Genomic DNA, 18,018 nt, shown 5'->3' with positions numbered 1-18,018 from the left:
TTTTTTTTTTTAAAGACTTTATTTATTTGAGAGAGAGAATGAGATAGAGAGAGAGCATGAGAGGGGGAGGGTCAGAGGGAGAAGCAGACTCCCCGCTGAGCAGGGAGCCCGATGCGGGACTCGATCCTGGGACTCCAGGATCATGACCTGTGCCGAAGGCAGTCGCCTAACCAACTGAGCCACCCAGGCGCCCCATAAATTATTGTTTTTATAAAACCTAGAAATCTCCTAGAATTCTTTACTGCTCGTGAAAGTGTACTTTCTTTGTATATACAATTAAGCATAATTGAGAAAGAGAGAGGGTAAACTTAAACCTGGGTTTGAGTTCTATTGTCTTTTGTAATTGAGCCTTGTTTAATTAAGCTGAAATTGGATATTATAACTGTGTCTACCACATACTTTTTGAAGAAGTTTAAGTGAATTGGTGAAATGATCTATGTAAAGCCCTTAATATAGTGTTTGACACATAGTATATTGTCAATAGGTTTAGCTATTATTGTCGTAATTGTCGCTGAATAGATCGTGTACTATATTAAATATAACAAGGATTCATCCATATTTTACTTCATTTAGTAACTATTAGTAATGAGTGATTTGTCTATATCAAAAGAGGCAAACTAAAAATAAGCTGAATTCTTTTCGGTTAAAGAATCCAAGTTTAAGTTTTTTTGGCATAGAACGAGAAACTTTTATGTTTTGGTATTATTGGGTATTGAATCAAATGTCAGTAGAATTTATTATAAAACATGGAGGTCTGTATGTTTAAATGATGCATTACAAACATTTGCTTCTGTCTTTGAACACCATATTAATAGCTTATCCTAAGGAGATAGTGTGGAAAATATTAACAAGTGATTATCTAATATACATGTTTAAGGAATACCAAACAAATCAGACTCTATATTAAAAAAATTACTGCATAGATTTCTAGATCAGTTGGCAGAACAGTAGCCCCCTTTTCTGAGTTTCTCTGGAATTTTTAGTAGGAAAGGAAGTTAGTAGTATCTCATCCTGCAGTCATCTTATATGAATACCCAGGAACTTGTCTCTCAAGTAACTGGAACCTCTTTCTGATGTTGCTCACTTTTTTGGGAAATAATGGATAGCTTCACTTCCTTCCCAGGGTAAGGTCCTGGTGGTCTGGGACAATATGCCTTGCCTGTGAGCTTCTTACTTTGTTTCTCTGTCATCTCCTCCCCTTGTACTTTTTTCCTTCTATATTTAATGATAGATAAAATAGATTACAAATGCGTTTTAATAGACACTGCTTTTCATCAAGTTCTCAGTAAATTAACATGCTTATGACAGGCCAGTCCCAATATTGCAAGAGTTCACAGGATGTGTGCCCAGATCACATTTAGGGCCCAGGAATCACTTGACCTCTTCTGAGTTAAGAGGCCTTTGGTTGTTGGTGAGCCTCAGATGGACTGGTTCTCTGTGTGCCTGAGACCATTGGGCAGTCAGAATTAGGATTCTCCCTTTGCTACTTCGAGGTAGAAACATCTAGATTCTAAGGACATATGGAAGATGTTAATCAACACACTTGATGGGTTGCTTTTGTATTCATTTATACCTCAAATTGTATAAGTAAAGATTACTAACTGAAGCATGTTCGTGAAAAATCATTCTATTTTATTCACTCTATGAGTGTGAGAATTTATTGGCATCTACTGACTTTTTTGGTAGAGCTTTGTCTTGGCTACTGTTTTCCTAGTTATCTGAGCTACAATCTGGCAGCTTGGGAGGCTGCATATGGCTCTTAAACATCGTTTGGCTCATAGAGTGTTTTAAAGTTTTCTGTTTTTGTTTTTTGATGCCTTTAGCCGAGGCCAGCAGTCTTCAGTCCCCTTCATGTCCTATTTCGAACACCAAGCTCTCCTTGCATGTTTATTGTAACTGCCTGGCCCAGGTATACATAAGAGTCCTGATATTTTGAGCCAGATGACCCACATGTTGAAATTTTTATTAAAATATTCTCTAGAAAATGAACTAATTTTCTAGTGAGAATGAAATGTGTATTTTAAATACTGTAATTTACAGAATTATTTTTTTCAAACTTGGCTGTTAGAATTTTGTAACATAGAATATAGTTACACTTTCTTTGTTGTAAGTATGTTTTTAGTAACTAGAAAGTCCTCACTGTCAAAACAACAACAACAAAAGTTTAAACAGTTCACTTTCAGCCTGTGTCTTAGCAGAATTGGTGGTTCTGTTTCTTTGCTTTTTGTTTTAGTACCATCTTTTATATTCAAGCATTAAAGCAATTTTAATTTCAATGATTCTTCTTCTCCCTGTGAGAGAGTTTTACATTTCATTGTCTGAGACTCATCTTTAGAATAGTGTGTATTTATCTTTTTAATGTTTATAGTTAAATGGAGCCAGAGAATATATATATATATTTATTTCCTTCAATTAAATGTTGTTTCAAATAAAACATAGCTCTATATTGATAAAAATATTTCTCTATGGGCTTAGAAAACCATTTCTTATGACTAAACAGATTTTTTTTATTAGATTCCTTAAAGAGTTAATTTCAAGCCAGAATGCCTTATGTTTAATCTTGGCCCACTAAAGGCTATAAACACCCTAGAACATGCCATTATTTCACAAAAGGATATGTTCTGAAAGTGTTTCTCTGGGCTTGTAATACCAGAGAGCTGTACCATAAAAATCTTAAGTACATATAAATTCTTCATAACATAACCATTAAGGTTAAAATATGTGTGCCATTCTTAAAGGGCTATTGCACATCCTCCTTAGCATCTTGCTATTACTTACGGGCTTCACTCTTCTGTAATGCTAATTTTGCTCCATCCTGAACATGGTTTATGCCCCTAAAGTATATTAATATGTATGGAGAAGCCTAAGTGGGGATTTTGATCTAAAATTTAGTCTTTCCAGCTTCTTTTCTCGCTTCTTATTCAGTCACAGTTTAGTTTTTAACTAAAAGCAGTAAGCTTCTCACACCTACTCTTCCCACCCCCATTCTGCTTGTCACATGAAATCATCCTGCGTTGATTTTAGACAGTTTCTCTTCTGCCACATTGTTTTCTCCCTCGTACAAAATGAAATTGCATTCCAAGTTGAAGGAGAAACATGGTATGGTTTTCATATTTTGTAGTCTTAGCTCGTTTATTTTTATTGTTAACTGATGCCTTATCACCTGAATTGTGACAACATATGCTTTACGAGAAGATGATTCCAACAAGTTGTGAAAAATATGAAGTTAGGAAGATGCCTCCACACAATTTGAAATAAGTTTCATGATGGCATATAAATACTATTTCAGTTTAAAAACCTTGAATATTCTTTATCTTTAACTGATCACAAGTATACTACCTGAAGAAATTCCAAGTCAGTTTTTTACTTCCACTTGCTTTGTCTTTGTCTCTAAAAACCTACGTTTCGAGAAACATTTACTTCAGTCTTTTTTCTACCTAGTGAATTAGGGCTCATTGTACAAAGAAATGTGTTCAGTCATGTAACTAATATGGCATTTTACTTTGATTATAGCATGTTCCTTGTTTCGCACAAAGGTGCACCTTTTAAGGATGGGGTATTTGAGCTAAATACAACATTAAAATAAAAATCAGTGTCGGGGTGCCTGGGTGGCTCAGATGGTTAAGCATCTGCCTTCGGCTCAGGTCATGATCCCAGGGTCCATCGGGCTCCCTGCACAGTGGGGGGCCCGCTTCTCCCCCTCCCTCTCCTTCTCCCCCTACTCATGTTCTCTCTCTCTCTCTGTATGTCTGTGTCTTGAATGAATAAATAAAAAAAAAATCTTAAAAAAAATCAGTGTCTTCAGGCATCTGAGTCATTATTTGATATTATTTAACAATAAGAAAATCTCAATAAGCTGAACAGTGCGGGGGTGGGGGGGTTGCTATTCCTCAGAATTCTAACATCCTGTTCATTTACTATCCTAACTATTAAACAACACTCTAATTAAGGCTTAACCACATATAAATCATTTTGAGTCATGACATTTATTTAAGGTCACACTGTCTTGCAAAGGTGTTGGACATTTATAGTACAATAAATATGTTATAAATTTCTAAATTAACTGGATCAAAATAGTACTAAAAAAATCAGCAAGCATTGTTTTGGAGCTAACTAGTGAATGAAGTGGATTTCTTAATTCTTTGAGATTCTAAAATCTTTACTCACCATTCATAATTTGGAAGGCTGTGTCCCTCGTTCTTTACTGTCAGTGGCATCTGAACTTTTCATTGTCTCTTTCAGTTTTATTCATTGTTTTTAGAGCTATTTATTTCTAGAGTACCTTAAAAAGAGATAGTTTTAAAAAATATATACATATTAATAAAAATAATATACAATTAAATTAAAATGTGAAGAAATAATGGAAAAAGAAAAATGTAGAAGAATAAGAAAAATAATCTTAAAAAATATATGTTAGGCTCCTGTTTTGCTGGCATTAAAGAGAACACTAACTTACCTAGATATTGAGACCTGAAAGAAATCTTTCCCACAGAACAGAGAGGGGCTCTGAGGGATCACAAAACTCAGCCCACTTCTGTGAGTATAAAAGCATTATTTGCTTCCATGTTTCTTACTAATCCCCTCAACATAAACCAGGAATGCAACACAGAAGGTCAGTTGTGCACAGGGAATTCTACTTGGAGACAATGCAATTACGCAATTCTACTTGAAGACGGTGCACCGTTGTTTGGTAGTTTACTGGACTTTATTTTAAAATTTAGAATAGCCTTCAGAGAGCCCTTCATGTATATTCTCACTAAGATGTTTTATATTAGGTTGGCCAATAGGAAGTTTGAGTTATGCATGTTCTCTGGTGAGAACCCAGAGTGCATCTGTTGTGTCATTAGTTAAGGATAGATGTATGATTGTGTTTTGCTAATCAAGAGGATGATAGAGACACAAGCTACAAATGGAGAAATCAAACCTGATCAGAGACCCAATGGCCATCCCACCTGAGGAGCACAGAGTCAGGCCCAAGAGAATTCCTAACAACTTGGCCTAGAATTAACAATGCAGTTACATAGCTGTTGAGTTGATTATTAGAAATGTCTGTTTTCATTAATTTAATAATTTATCATATAATCATTATATAAATATAATTATTAAAATTTTATATGCATATAGATTAGTTTTAAGGTAAACTTTGCATGCTCAAATTAAATTATTGAAAGATCAACATTTTAATGAAAAAATGTATTTTAATATAATGTTCTATTATACAGAAATACATTTTGTATAAAATAAAGGTATTACACATGATGAGTATTGTGAAATATGAGAAAAATACAGCATTAAAATAAATTAAAAAGTCTGCATTAGAATTCAGTCATCTCACATCTTCTGTAGCCAGCTGATTTCATTTGCTCAAATAGTTTTTTTGAGCACTTTTTTCAGCAGTGAACACACCTAGACCTTCCTTGTCTTCATGGAGCTCACAGAGAGGAGGAGTCTGGTTTCTAACCAATCTCTTGTTTTCATGTCTGATATAGAGTTGGGTTTCCCATCTTTGTCATCCTTCTAAATTCTTCTTTTTCATTCTAAGTCATAAAAACTCCAGTTGGGCTCACCAGTGATGCCTGTCTTGGAACTGGGATCGTCTGATCCTTATTTCTTCCTCTCTCATTTGTATTATTTCCTGAAGAGGAGTAAAATAAAGACGTGTAGTGATTTTATTTCATATTAAAATATTTTGTGCCTTTTGTAGGGCACAGGTCAGTAGGATTTTGGTTTTTATGAAATCTGGAGCTAGAATACTTGGCTTCAAATCCCAGCTCTGCCATTCACTAGGTATAAGGCCTTAGACAGTAATTTAACTTCCCTGTGCCTTTCTATCAAATCGTTACAATCACAGTACCCACCTCATCAAACAGTTGTGAAGATTAAATGAATCAATGTATATAACAGCACTCAAAATAATGCCTGGCAGTGTTAAGTATTCTGCAGCCATTAGCTATTTTCGTAGAAGCAGAATGGTATAAAATAGTGCCAATTTACAGAGCCATCGTGAGGCATAAAAAGGTCAATGTATTAGAAGCCCTTAGAATAATGCTTGACACATAATAAATCCCATATAACTCTTAACTACTATTAATGTTTTCCAGTTTACAATGTTCATATTCTTTTTTCCCTCATGGGAAAGAGAGAACGTTGATTGGAAAGGGTTTATTGCAATTGCTTTTTGAAAGATGGGCTTTGCTGTAACAGGGAACGTGTTGATTCAGTACTTCCATAGTCTGCTGCACAGTTGAATCCCATGGGGGACTTTGAAAAAATCTAATGCTGGAACCCATCCCTGACCCATTATATCAGAATCTCTTACAGGTGAGTCTTGCCATATGGGTAATGTTTAAAACTCCCTAGGTGATTCTAATGTGGCTGTAGGGTTTAGACCTCTGTATTAACTTTTTTTATTACTTTTTTTGCATACAAATATCCAGTCTATTCTTTATTCCTTAAAAATTACCTTTTGTTTTGTTTTACTTTGGGGGACTTCATAGAATAATCAGCACTCTGCATTTCTGTCTATGTTTGTTAGTCATCCGTTTCAAAGAGTTAGTGAGTGGATTTTAAGACAAATTTAAAGCCATTCCTCAGAACTCTAGGTTTTCTTATGGTCTGATTTTCATGGTTCATATATTACTCTTTTTATAAAAGAAAAATTAAACATAGGTTTTAAAACATTCTTAGAAAAAAAGTACTTTTTAACCCATGCAAGGCTTGAGTTTTTATAGCTGTTTTTATGTGATATGTTTGAGTAATAATACATAGTAATAGAGTTCTTAAAATTATAGGTGGAATGTTGTCATTGATTTGATTGCTTTAACACTTGACTCTTGAATTGGAGCTCAAAAGGAAAAAAGATACCGTGGTATCTGTTTGATTGCAGAAACAATAACTTATTTAAAAACTTATATGGGTAAATTTGTTATTACCTGTCATTTTCAACAAATATTTCCATGTCCATGCTGTGGTTGACTCCTATAATGGAGGAAAAATACAGGATACACAGCAGTATAAGGGAAGAAGTCCCCAAGGAGAACAGGAAAATGCAGTGCTTCTTCCAAACTGGAAGTCATGCGCAGGCACGTTGCCAGGTAAGTCAGGATGCATGGGAAGGCAAAGGTAGAAGAGCATGGTGGCAAATAGTGTGTTTGCTTCAGGCATATCTGGAAGTAGGGAAATGAGGCTCAAAAGCTGTTGGTAGAACTCAGGAAAGGCCTTGTACAGCACCCTCAAAGGTTTAGGATTATACCTGTTGATCACTGATTCTTAGAATCACTTGGGGAGATGCCATTGGTTTAGATACTATAGTTATAATGGAGCCTTTGCATAGTATTGTTAAAAATCTCTCTGGGCGATTCTGAGTAGTCAGAGTAGAAAATCAGTTCCATAAATAATGAGTAGCTCTAAAGAGTTTTTCATTGGTGAACACTGTGATCAGATGACACAGAGGCTGTAGCATGGAAGGATGGATTGGTGGCTTTTGTCCCTAGGGATAGTGACAAAAAACAGGATGCTGTTGCACCACACTGATGAGAGCTGAGTCTTCATGAAAAAGTCATGGTGGAAGTAGAGGTGAGGAGATGGCTTTGAGAGCTAGTGAGGAGAGAACCTTAACAGAAATAGATGCTTGAATACATATAGGGGTGGAATGGGGGAGAGTTGAAGGTAACTCCTTTGTTTTGGATTCAGATGACAGTACTATTCCTAGAGACCCAGAAAAAAGGAAGAAGACTAAGTGTGGGTGATTGGTGTGTTTCAGGCACCGGCAGAGGATGAGAAAAATTGAGTTCTACTTTGGATACATTGAGTTTTGTTCATCATTCATTCATTGATTCAACAAGTACTTATTGAACAACTAATATTCCAGTCACTTTTCTAGTGGAAAAAAAAAATTGACAAAAGTCCCTGCCTTGTTTTCTGGAGGGGAAAGACAGTAAATCAGCAAGGGAGGGACTAAAGAATGCACGACGGTGAGTGTGCAATTTTAAATAGGGTGGTTAGGTGAGCCTTACTGAGAAGATGTTATGTGAACCATGCTGATATCTGAGGGAGAAGCTTTCCAGTCAGAAGCACTCAGTGGACAAGTCAAGAACTCACCAGAAGGCAGAAGGGAAGCTAGAGTTGAATAAGGGACCAGGAGAGTAATAAAACGTGAGATCAGAGAGGAAAAGGGGTAAGAGATGGGGGCATACATCATGTTCAGCTTTTCAGTCCTTTGTAAGTACTTCTTAGTAGAAAAGCGAGGCCTACGAAGCTGTTGCTTGGCTCCATTGTAAGTATTATCAGACTACGTAAATGCATTTTTTAAAAAAGATTTATTTATTTGAGAGAGAGAAAGAGCATGAGTGGGAGGGGCAGGGGGAGAGGGAGAGAGAATCTTAAGCCGACTTTGCATTGAGCACATAGCCCGACACAGGGCTTGATCTCAGGACACCGAGATCACAACCTGAGCCAAAACCAAGAGTCAACCAACTGCACCACCCAGGTGCCCCAATGCATTTGTTTTAAGTAGGCTTTATTCATGGGTGGAACAGTTACTGTTTAAAATGTAAAAAGAAAAATCATACCATAGCCATAGGATTAAAAAGTTGGTTTAAAATTTAATTTATTAAGATTAGTAATTTATTTTTGAATTATTTAAAATTTAAATTTTATTTTGTGATTGGAACGAGTAATATAAAATGGTTCAAAAACAAAGCATAAAAATAGATATTGTTAAAAAATCTTTCAATTTCTGTACTTCTGCCTGGAGAGGCCTTCCTCCTACCAGCTATCCACTCTTTTTTTTTTTTTTTTTTTTTATTTATTTATTGAGAGAGAGAGAGAGCATGAGAGAGAGGAGGCTCAGAGAGAGAAGCAGACCCCCCGCTGAGCAGGGAGCCCGATGCGGGACTCGATCCCGGGACTCCAGGATCATGACCTGAGCCGAAGGCAGTCACTTAACCAACTGAGCCACCCAGGCGCCCCAGCTATCCACTCTTTTTACCAGAGTTTCTTTTGCATGTCAGACTGTGCATGTACAGTATTCCCTACTTCCCCAATTTGTGTTTTTCACAAGAGGTGGCATGTGATACACTTTGCTGTGAATGCTGCTTTTTCATTGAAGAATATTTTTGGAGTTACTCTTGTATCATTACCGCATTCTCATTAATCTCATTCTCATAAAGTAAAAAATCCTCATTCTCTTTAATTTTTTTTAGAGAGAGGGGAAGGAGATTTGAAATTATTTTTAAAATTGATTAAGTATCATAAAATATAGAATTATGTTACAGAGTTTCTATCTGGTACGGCTTTTGCTTAGTGTTCAAATCCTTTAAGATGCAGGTCTTCCTTTGTGAAACTGGAGTTTAGGATTTATGAACATATGGTCTTTTTCGTATCTTAATTGAATTTTGGGTGCTTTGGCTACAAATAGAGTTAGAGCAGGATTACATAGCATATAAATCCACTGTCCTTGATATTCTACCCATATAATTGCTTATATTAAGATTCATATGTTTCCTTTATGGTTGTTTAAAATTCTGCATTTCTCATACTTAACCTTTCTCTTACTTTAGTTTCCCATTTTAATTAAGTAACCTTAAAGACTTAGGAAATTGTGGTCAATCAAATCATGGCAAGAATGTCTGCTGACTTGGAAAGTCTATGGAAAGACCCACTGTAATCAAATAAACTTTGTTAATCAGTATTTGCTTTTATGACAATACATTGTATAGTACTGTTTGTGAATGTTTTATTGATTGTAAGCACGTAACTGATGATTACTCTTGCTCTTAGACACATTTGTTACAACAATATTTATATATTCACTCCAGTAAATTCTGCATATAGATTGTCTAATACTTAATCAATTTTAAAAATAATTTGAAATCCATTCAAATTGATTTGTTTTTTCATTTGAAGAGCATTTCCAGTATACCATAAATTAGTTTTTGAAACCTAAGCAATATAATGAATGGTAGTGTATTAATTGAAATACAAAATACATAATTATAAAATAATTATGACACTTCTATAATAAAGCAAAATTACTCAAAGCACACCCTATAAGTGTAAGTGTTTTCATCAGGTCCTGTTAAGGCCCTAATTTAGATACATTGTAATTTTTGGTCCTTTTTTCTAGATAATCATCCTATTTCAAAAATGATACCTTAGTTAACAAATACAGCCACATTGGCCTAATATTACTGACACATTGTGAATTTTGATTACATTTTTCTTATAAAACTAAATTGCTGTTTTAAGAGAGAAAATGCATCATCTTATTTCAATTTTGACACTTTTAACACAAGGTCACATGGTTTTGTGTTTCTAAATGCCAGAACCAGCCTGGCAAACACCCTCAACTATCCAGAGCTTGTAAAACTTAAATCTCTTTTGGATTAGACCAAAAAGTTCCATTTTGCCAAGTACCTCATTTGAAGAATTGCTTGAAACAGTGATAATGAGTGAAATTGATTTTATCGACTTTGACAGATAGTTGTAAAATGTGTCTGGAAATAATGCGAAGCAGATCTATTCCATTGCTCTCTAGGTTCTATTTTATAGCAATTATCAGTTGTATAAAGTATGTAAGTAATGATGCTGATAATTACTGATTATGTAAAACATTTTGCTTTTATTTTTTAAAGAACTGCTGCTTTCACCTTATTCCTTGTCCAAAAATTTGTGACTGAAAACACTATGTGAAAAAAATATTTTTAGGAATTTGAGTGGTGAATCCCTTTTTTTGGTTTTCCATTCCTCCATACTAGTGTTGAATTTCATTTTACATGTGTGACTCTTTGGGACATCTAGTTTTCCAGCCAGTTTCTATGACTTTTAGGTAAGTTGAATAAAGAGTGATTTTAGCGGTATATGATTCTCATTACCAGTGTATATACATTTATTAGTCACAGATTTGGGAATGATAGAGAATTGTGAAATACTTTTTTTGTTAGTACATTTGCTGTACTTTTTTTTGTAGAGTAAAATTAATGTGGTGTGGACAAATTAATCTAGATCTGGATCTAATAGATTTTCTTCTGTTTAAAAAATTGGTGAATAATGCTGGCATCATCTTGTAGAGCTGTTTTGATCAGATAGGTTTCTTTTGTTTTTTAGGTGTTTTTTTTTTTCCTTTACAAGTTTTTATTTATTTATTTATTTAAAGATTTTATTTATTTATTTGACACATATATAGGGGGAGAGAGAGAGTGAGCGAGCAAGCACAAGCAGGGGGAACTGCAGGCAGAGGGAGAGGGAGAAGCAGGTTCCCCACTGAGCAGGGAGCCTGATGCAGGACTCATCTCAGGACCCTGAGATCATGACCTGAGCTGAAGGCAGATGCTTAACCGAGCCACTCAGGTGCCCTGTAAGTTTTTATTTAAATTCCAGTTAGTTAACATACATTGTAATATTAGTTTCAGATGTAGGATTTAGTGATTCATCACTTACATACAGCACCCAGTTCTCATCACAAGTGCCCTTCTTAATACCCATTACCCATCTAGCCCATCCCTCACCCACCTCCCTCCATCAATCCTAAGTTTGTTCCCTAGAGTTATGAGTTCATTTCTTGGTTTTCCTCCCCCCCTCCATTAGTTTTGTTTCTTAAATTCCACATATGAGTGAAATCATATGGTATTTGTTTTTCTCTCACTGACTTATTTTGCTTAGTAGAATACCTCTAGCTCTATCCATGTCATTGCAAATGGCAAGATTTCATTATTTTTATGGCTGAGTAATATTCCACTGTGTGTGTGTGTGTACACACCACATCTTTATCCATTTATCAGTCAGTGGGCATTTGGGCCCTTTCCATAATTTGGCTAGTGTTAATAATGTTGCTTTAAACATTGGGGTGCATGTATCCCTTCAAAATAGTATTTTGTATCCTTTGGGTAAATAACTAGTAGCTCAGTTGCTAGATCACAGGGTAGTTGTATTTTTTAACTTTTTGAGGAACCTCCATACTGTTCTCTAGAGTGGCTGCACCAGTTTGCATTCCCACCAGCAACGTAAGAGGATTCCCCTTTGTCTGCATCTTTGCCAACACTCAATTCCTGTGTTGTTGAATTTAGCCCTTCTGACTGGTGTAAAGTGATACCTTGTTTTAGTTTTGATTTGTATTTCCCTAATGATGAGTGATATTGAGCATCTTTTCATGTGTCTGTTGGCTGTCTGGATGTCTTCCTTGTGAAAGTGTCTATCCATGTCTTATGCCCATTTTTTAACTGGATTATTTGTCTTTTGGGTGTTAGGTTTTATAAATTTTTTATATATTTTGGATACTAACGCTTTATCGGATATGTCATTTGGAACTATCCTCTCTCATTCCATAGGTTGTCTTTTAGTTTTGTTGATTGTTTCTTTCACTGTGCAGAAGCTTTTTATTTTGATGAAGTCCCAATATATCTTTGCTTTTGTTTGCCTCAGGAGACATACCTAGTAAAAAGTTGCTATAGCCAATGTCAGAGGTTACGGCCTGTGTTCTCCTCTAGGATTTTGATGGTTTCCTGTCTCACATTTAGGTCTTTCATCCATTTTGAATTTCCTTTTGTGTGTGATATGAGAAAGTGGTCCAGTTTCATTTCAGAAAATGCTCTAATATTTTTCAACCATAAAACATTTTAAAGAGCCTGAGAGCATGTCAAATAATAAATAATAGAATGTTAAATTAATGCAGATTTTACCATTTCTGTTAATCTTCCTTCATTCCTGATATTTCAAGTTAATTTCTGGTATCATTTCCCTTCTGTCTGAAGAACTTTTACCAGTTATTTTTGAGCAAGTCAACTGTCAAGGAATTCTCTTTGTCTTCCTTCATCTGAGAATGTCTATTTCACCTTCACTCCTGAAGGATATTTTTATTGGCTATAGAACTGTGGGTCCATGGGTGTTTTTTCCTCCAGCACTTTAAAGATGTGCTCCTCTTCCTTTGCTCTCCACAATGAGACTTCCATCTCTCCTTCTGATGATAAATCTGAAGTAATTTAAATGTATTACCCTATATGGGATTATTTGTTTTTTGGGTATTGAGTTTCATAAGAAGTTCTTTATAGGTTTTGGATACTGACCCTTTATCAGATATGTCATTTGCAAATATCTTTTCCCATTCCGTAGGCTGCCTTTTAGTTTTGTTGATTGTTTCCTTTGCCGGGCAGAAGCTTTTTATCTCGATGAAGTCACAACAGATCACTTTTGCCTTTGTTTTCCTTGCCTCTGGTGACATGTCCAGTAAGAAGTTGCTACGGCCGAGCTCAGAGAGGTTGCTGCCTGTGTTCTCCTATAGGATTTTGATGGTTTCCTTTCTCATATTTAGGTTTTTCATCCATTTTGAATTTATCTTTCTGTATGGTGTAAGAAAGTGGTCCAGTTTCATTCTTCTGCATGTCACTGTCCGGTTTTCCCAGCACCATTTGTTGAAGAGACTGTCTTTTTTCCATTGGACATTCTTTCCTGCTTTGTCGAAGATTAGTTGACCATAGAGTTGAAGGTCCATTTCTGGGCTCTCTATTCTGTTCCATTGATCTATGTGTCTGTTTTTGTGCCAGTACCATACTGTCTTGATGATGACAGCTTTGTAATAGAGCTAGAAGTCCAGAATTGTGATGCCTTCAGCTTTGCTTTTCTTTTTCAGGATTTTTTTTAGCTATTCAGGGTCTTTTGTGCTTCCATACAAATTTTAGGATTGTTTGTTGTAGCTCTGTGAAAAATGCTGGTGGTATTTTGATAGGGATTGCATTAAATGTGTAGATTGCCTTGGCTAGTTTAGACATTTTAACAATATTTGTTCTTCCAATCCATGAGCATGGAATGTTTTCCCATTTCTTTGTGTTCTCTTGGATTTTCTTCATAAGTGTTCTATAGTTTTTAAGAGTACAGATCTTTTGCCTCTTTGGTTAGATTTATTCCTAGGTATCTTATGTTTTTTGGTGCAGTTGCTTATTATTGAAGTAAATTTAGTTGAATCTCTGCATCATTTCAACAGTTAAGGTATATAGCCCATGTGAAAATGGAAGCCAGGGTAAGGATTTTGGGTAGTGTAAAAAGCAGTGTAGACAACTTAATCAAATGCTGATCTATAGCTTCGTGTGGTTCTATTCATTTTACTTTATCTCATGAAGAACAAAGATTTTGAGGGGAAATGTCTGAATCAGTCTAGTGTTTATTATATGATGAGCAGTTATCTAAGCTTTTTAACTTGAGTACATAAAATAATAATAAGCATCAAATTGATTTATATTGATATATAGCTATAAAAATAACTGTTGATCATTAGTTACATGCCAAGCACTGTACTGGATGCTTGAACATATTTTCTGGGCTGTAAGGGGGATTAAATGAGTGAAACTGTCCTTTGCCTTAGGGTACAAGTGGGCAACATGCTCAGAGCAGTTTAGTAACTTGTCCAAGTTCACACAGCTAGAGAGCTATTTGAGTCTTGCTTTGAACTCTGGTTTGATTCCAAAGATCATATTCCTCTTGTCATGTTACATTGACATTCTGCCTAAACATTCAGAGAATGACATTTCATTTTTATTTTAAAACTATGTTGTCAGATTGGAATAGACAGGTTCAAGTATATTCAATATGGGGAAATTGGGAAGAAAAGAAGTAGGCTGCAAAGGTCAGACAGTAAAGACCCAGAATGGAGAGCTGCTGACATCAGTTTTAGCATCCCTTCCACATCCTTTCCTGCTGGAGATAAAGAGTTTCTTCATCTTTCTGGGAGAGACCTATAAAGACTGAATGAAAAGGACCAAAAGTGTTAAAGTCCTTCTAGTCCTAAGCCTGCATGTTTACAGGAAAAATATCTAACAAAGTTTTCATTTTCTGTAGATACAGAAAATTGTATATTTTACTTTACCTCAGAGCAAGAATAAAAATGTAGGCTGTCAGTTTTATCTAAATTGTTTTTCTTTCAGCTGCACTGTGTAGGAACAAAGTACACATGGGCATATGTATCATGCTAGAATTTCACTTATTGGGATATATTCTGAGAACACATGATTTTTTTTTGAAGATTTTTATTTATATTTTGACAGAGAGAGACACATTGAGAGAGGGAACACAAGCAGGGGGAGTGGGAGAGGGAGAAGCAGGCTTCCTGCGGAGCAGGGAGCCCGATGCGGGGCTCAATCCCAGGACCCTGGGATCATGACCTGAGCCGAAGGCAGACGCTTAACGACTGAGCCACCCAGGTGCCCCAGAACACATGATTTTATCTTAAAAATATTCTTTGTTCTATTAATTAGTTTATGTTAGAGTGAAGATTTCTCCTTTACTTCTCAGAAATGCATATATGTAGAGGAAAATTTTCAGAAATAGTTAAATACTGTTTTTAAAAAGCTAAAACTTTGTCGAAATTCATATTGTTTCAGAGATTTTTAATACGAGTGTTCATAATTATTAGTTTTTAGGAATGCCTTTTACATGGACTTATAATGTTAATAAATTCTTGTGAAAATCCCTGCGGATAAATGGGTTTATTACCATCTTTATTAGAATTGTCATAGTAAGCAGGTTGTGTTGAGTGCCAGCTGTATGCTTAGGTCTTGATAGAATATGAAAAATAAAGATGGTGCTTCAGATAATAGCTTTAGAACGGTACCGTTATTTCTAGAGTTTAAACAAAATGAAAAATCATACAGTAGAAATATTAGGACAGCCGCTTCTGTCTAAGTGAATGTATTTCAAGCACTTAACCAATATATGATCGCATGTATTGTTCCAAGCATGTAAACTTCTCCCGAAGAGTTGAGAGTGTAGCTGGGAAAAAGGATAGATAAATGAGAATATAAGTAATATGGAAGTGAGCGTGGACTTGATGAATCTTCGTCCTCACTGTAGTGGTTTCAAAAGGAGCCATCCCTGGGGGCTATGAAATTTGGCAGGAAAGCTTCACAGAGTAGTTGATATTAACTTTGAATGGTAGGTCAGTCGGTTTTCCAAGCGTAGAGAAGGGATGAGCCAAGATGGTTCATGTCCCCTGAGGGCAAGGTTGTTAGGATGGCTGCTTCTCCTAGGTTAAAGCTGTAGAAGAGGGGGTCATGGCACCAGGAGAGGAGATTGAACATTCTGCCATCATAAGGCTGACTATGGTCCATGACTACCAAAGAGCCACACTGTTGGCAGAAAGCCGACCAAAGACTACAAGCAATAGACGACAGATGAACCCTGGAAAAAGTGAGTGAGAATCCTCTTTTACTACCAGGAAGTGAGGATCCTTCTAGGCTCTCAGTTAAAACAGGGTTTTGAAATTCTGGCAACCCTTAGGCCACTAGGTTAACTTAATCTCTTTGAAAACTGCTTTATTCAAATTCTTATCCATTGTGCCTCATTCTTTCTAATCCAGTTCATTTAAAATTACCTCTATCTCAGCCTCTCTGCTCTTATCACAACCTCCCTATTAGCAACATTTGTAGGCTCACATATCATGCTAACTGAAAAAATTTTTTTTTTCATTTTGAAAAATCCACTGAAAACATCTCCTGTTTAGTACAGCTTTATAAATAATTTAAAACGTGTTTATTTGTGGGGCATCTGGGTGGCTCAGTCGGTTAAGCGTCCAAATTTTGATTTCACGTCATGTCATGGTCTCAGGGTTGTGAGATCGAATCCCGTGTGGGGGGGTTGGGGGGGTGCAGGCATGTATGCTTGAGATTCTCCCTCTCCCTCTGCCCCTCCTCCCACTTGTGTTCTCTTTCTCTAAAAAAAATAAATCTTTAAAACAATGTATATTTGTGAAAAATGTATCTAGCCTAAAATTGTGGCTATATTCTTATTAACACTGTTCTACAACCATTTGTACCTGTGGACAAATTGACTACCTTGGCTTGCTTTATGGTTTCAACTGATTGGCAGAGCTGATTTCTTCCAGCATAGCTGCAAATGCTGTAAATTAAGGCGCTTTAGGAAAAGACACTCATTATTTGCTCTCCCATGCTTTAAGTAAATCATTAAGTACTTAATAAATTATACCTGGGATTTTAATATTTGTATTAAAAATTTTTTTTGACCTTTCTGTCAGGAAACAAATAATTTACCAGCTTGATGCGATAGGTATTTGGGTAGGTATGTGTAAAGCCATTTTATGAGTTATTGTGTCACATAGGAATGTATTTGAATAAAAAAATCCCACACAGCAGAAAATTTGGCCACAGTGGCTTTTGTCAGTTTTCCAAAAGTGTAGGTGTGTAGACCATGACTAAGTAGATGCTAAATGATATCATCATGGTCCTGTGCTTCTACTGTCTTTCTTGCTCTGCCTTTGCTTAGAATGTTAGCTTCTATCCACATACTTATAGATTTCAGGCACTTTTAAGGATCTAATCCTGCTTCCAGGTAGGAAGAGGAAAGGCTTTCTGTTGACATGAGTTTAGCCCTTTCTTCAGGGATGGAAGTCCTTCCCCATGGACTTCTGCCTACATACCCTTGGTTGACAAGTCTAAAGTCTGGAAATTCTGGCAGGAATTGATGTTGCAACTCAAATCTAAAAGCAGTCTGGAGGCAGAATTACTAATATTGGTTTAAACAAGGGGAAGTCTTTTTTTTTTTTTAAAGATTTTATTTATTTGACAGAGACACAGCGAGAGAGGGAACACAAGCAGGGGGAGTGGGAGAGGGAGAAGCAGGCTTCCCACTGAGCAGGGAGCCCGATGCGGGGCTCGATCCCAGGACCCTGGGATCATGACCTGAGCCGAAGGCAGACGCTTAACGACTGAGCCACCCAGGCACCCCGGGAAAGTCTTTTTTAAGGAAAAAATTTTGAGTCTTACTTAGTTCTAAGGTGGTAAATGACTTATAGCATTTTAATCAATAAGATTACTTTTACCTAAGTGGACCAGAGAATGTTAGGAGGGACAGGGGAATGCTGAGTGGCCAGGAAATGGGGGGACCTAGGTTTTTATATTATTTCTGACATCAGCTAATTCATCACCTTGCCTTTCTGAACCATGTATAAAAGAACTACCTAATAATAGATCCCCTACATTTCTAACTGGATTGTGAGACTTACATGAGATAATGGAT

The 18,018-nt window shown here is 36.1% G+C and overlaps 1 protein-coding gene across 3 annotated transcripts in view; it reads left to right on the top strand.

Annotated features, from left to right (window-relative positions):
• The window catches only part of CHSY3 (chondroitin sulfate synthase 3), a 300,254-nt gene that overhangs the window by 7,022 nt on the left and 275,214 nt on the right, over window positions 1-18,018 (top strand). The gene's annotated exons all lie outside the window — the stretch shown is intronic.

This window comes from Phoca vitulina, unplaced genomic scaffold (assembly GCF_004348235.1).
Source record: "Phoca vitulina isolate PV1807 unplaced genomic scaffold, GSC_HSeal_1.0 scaffold32, whole genome shotgun sequence".
Taxonomy (NCBI): domain Eukaryota; kingdom Metazoa; phylum Chordata; class Mammalia; order Carnivora; family Phocidae; genus Phoca; species Phoca vitulina.
This window is presented reverse-complemented; position numbering and strand designations above follow the sequence as displayed.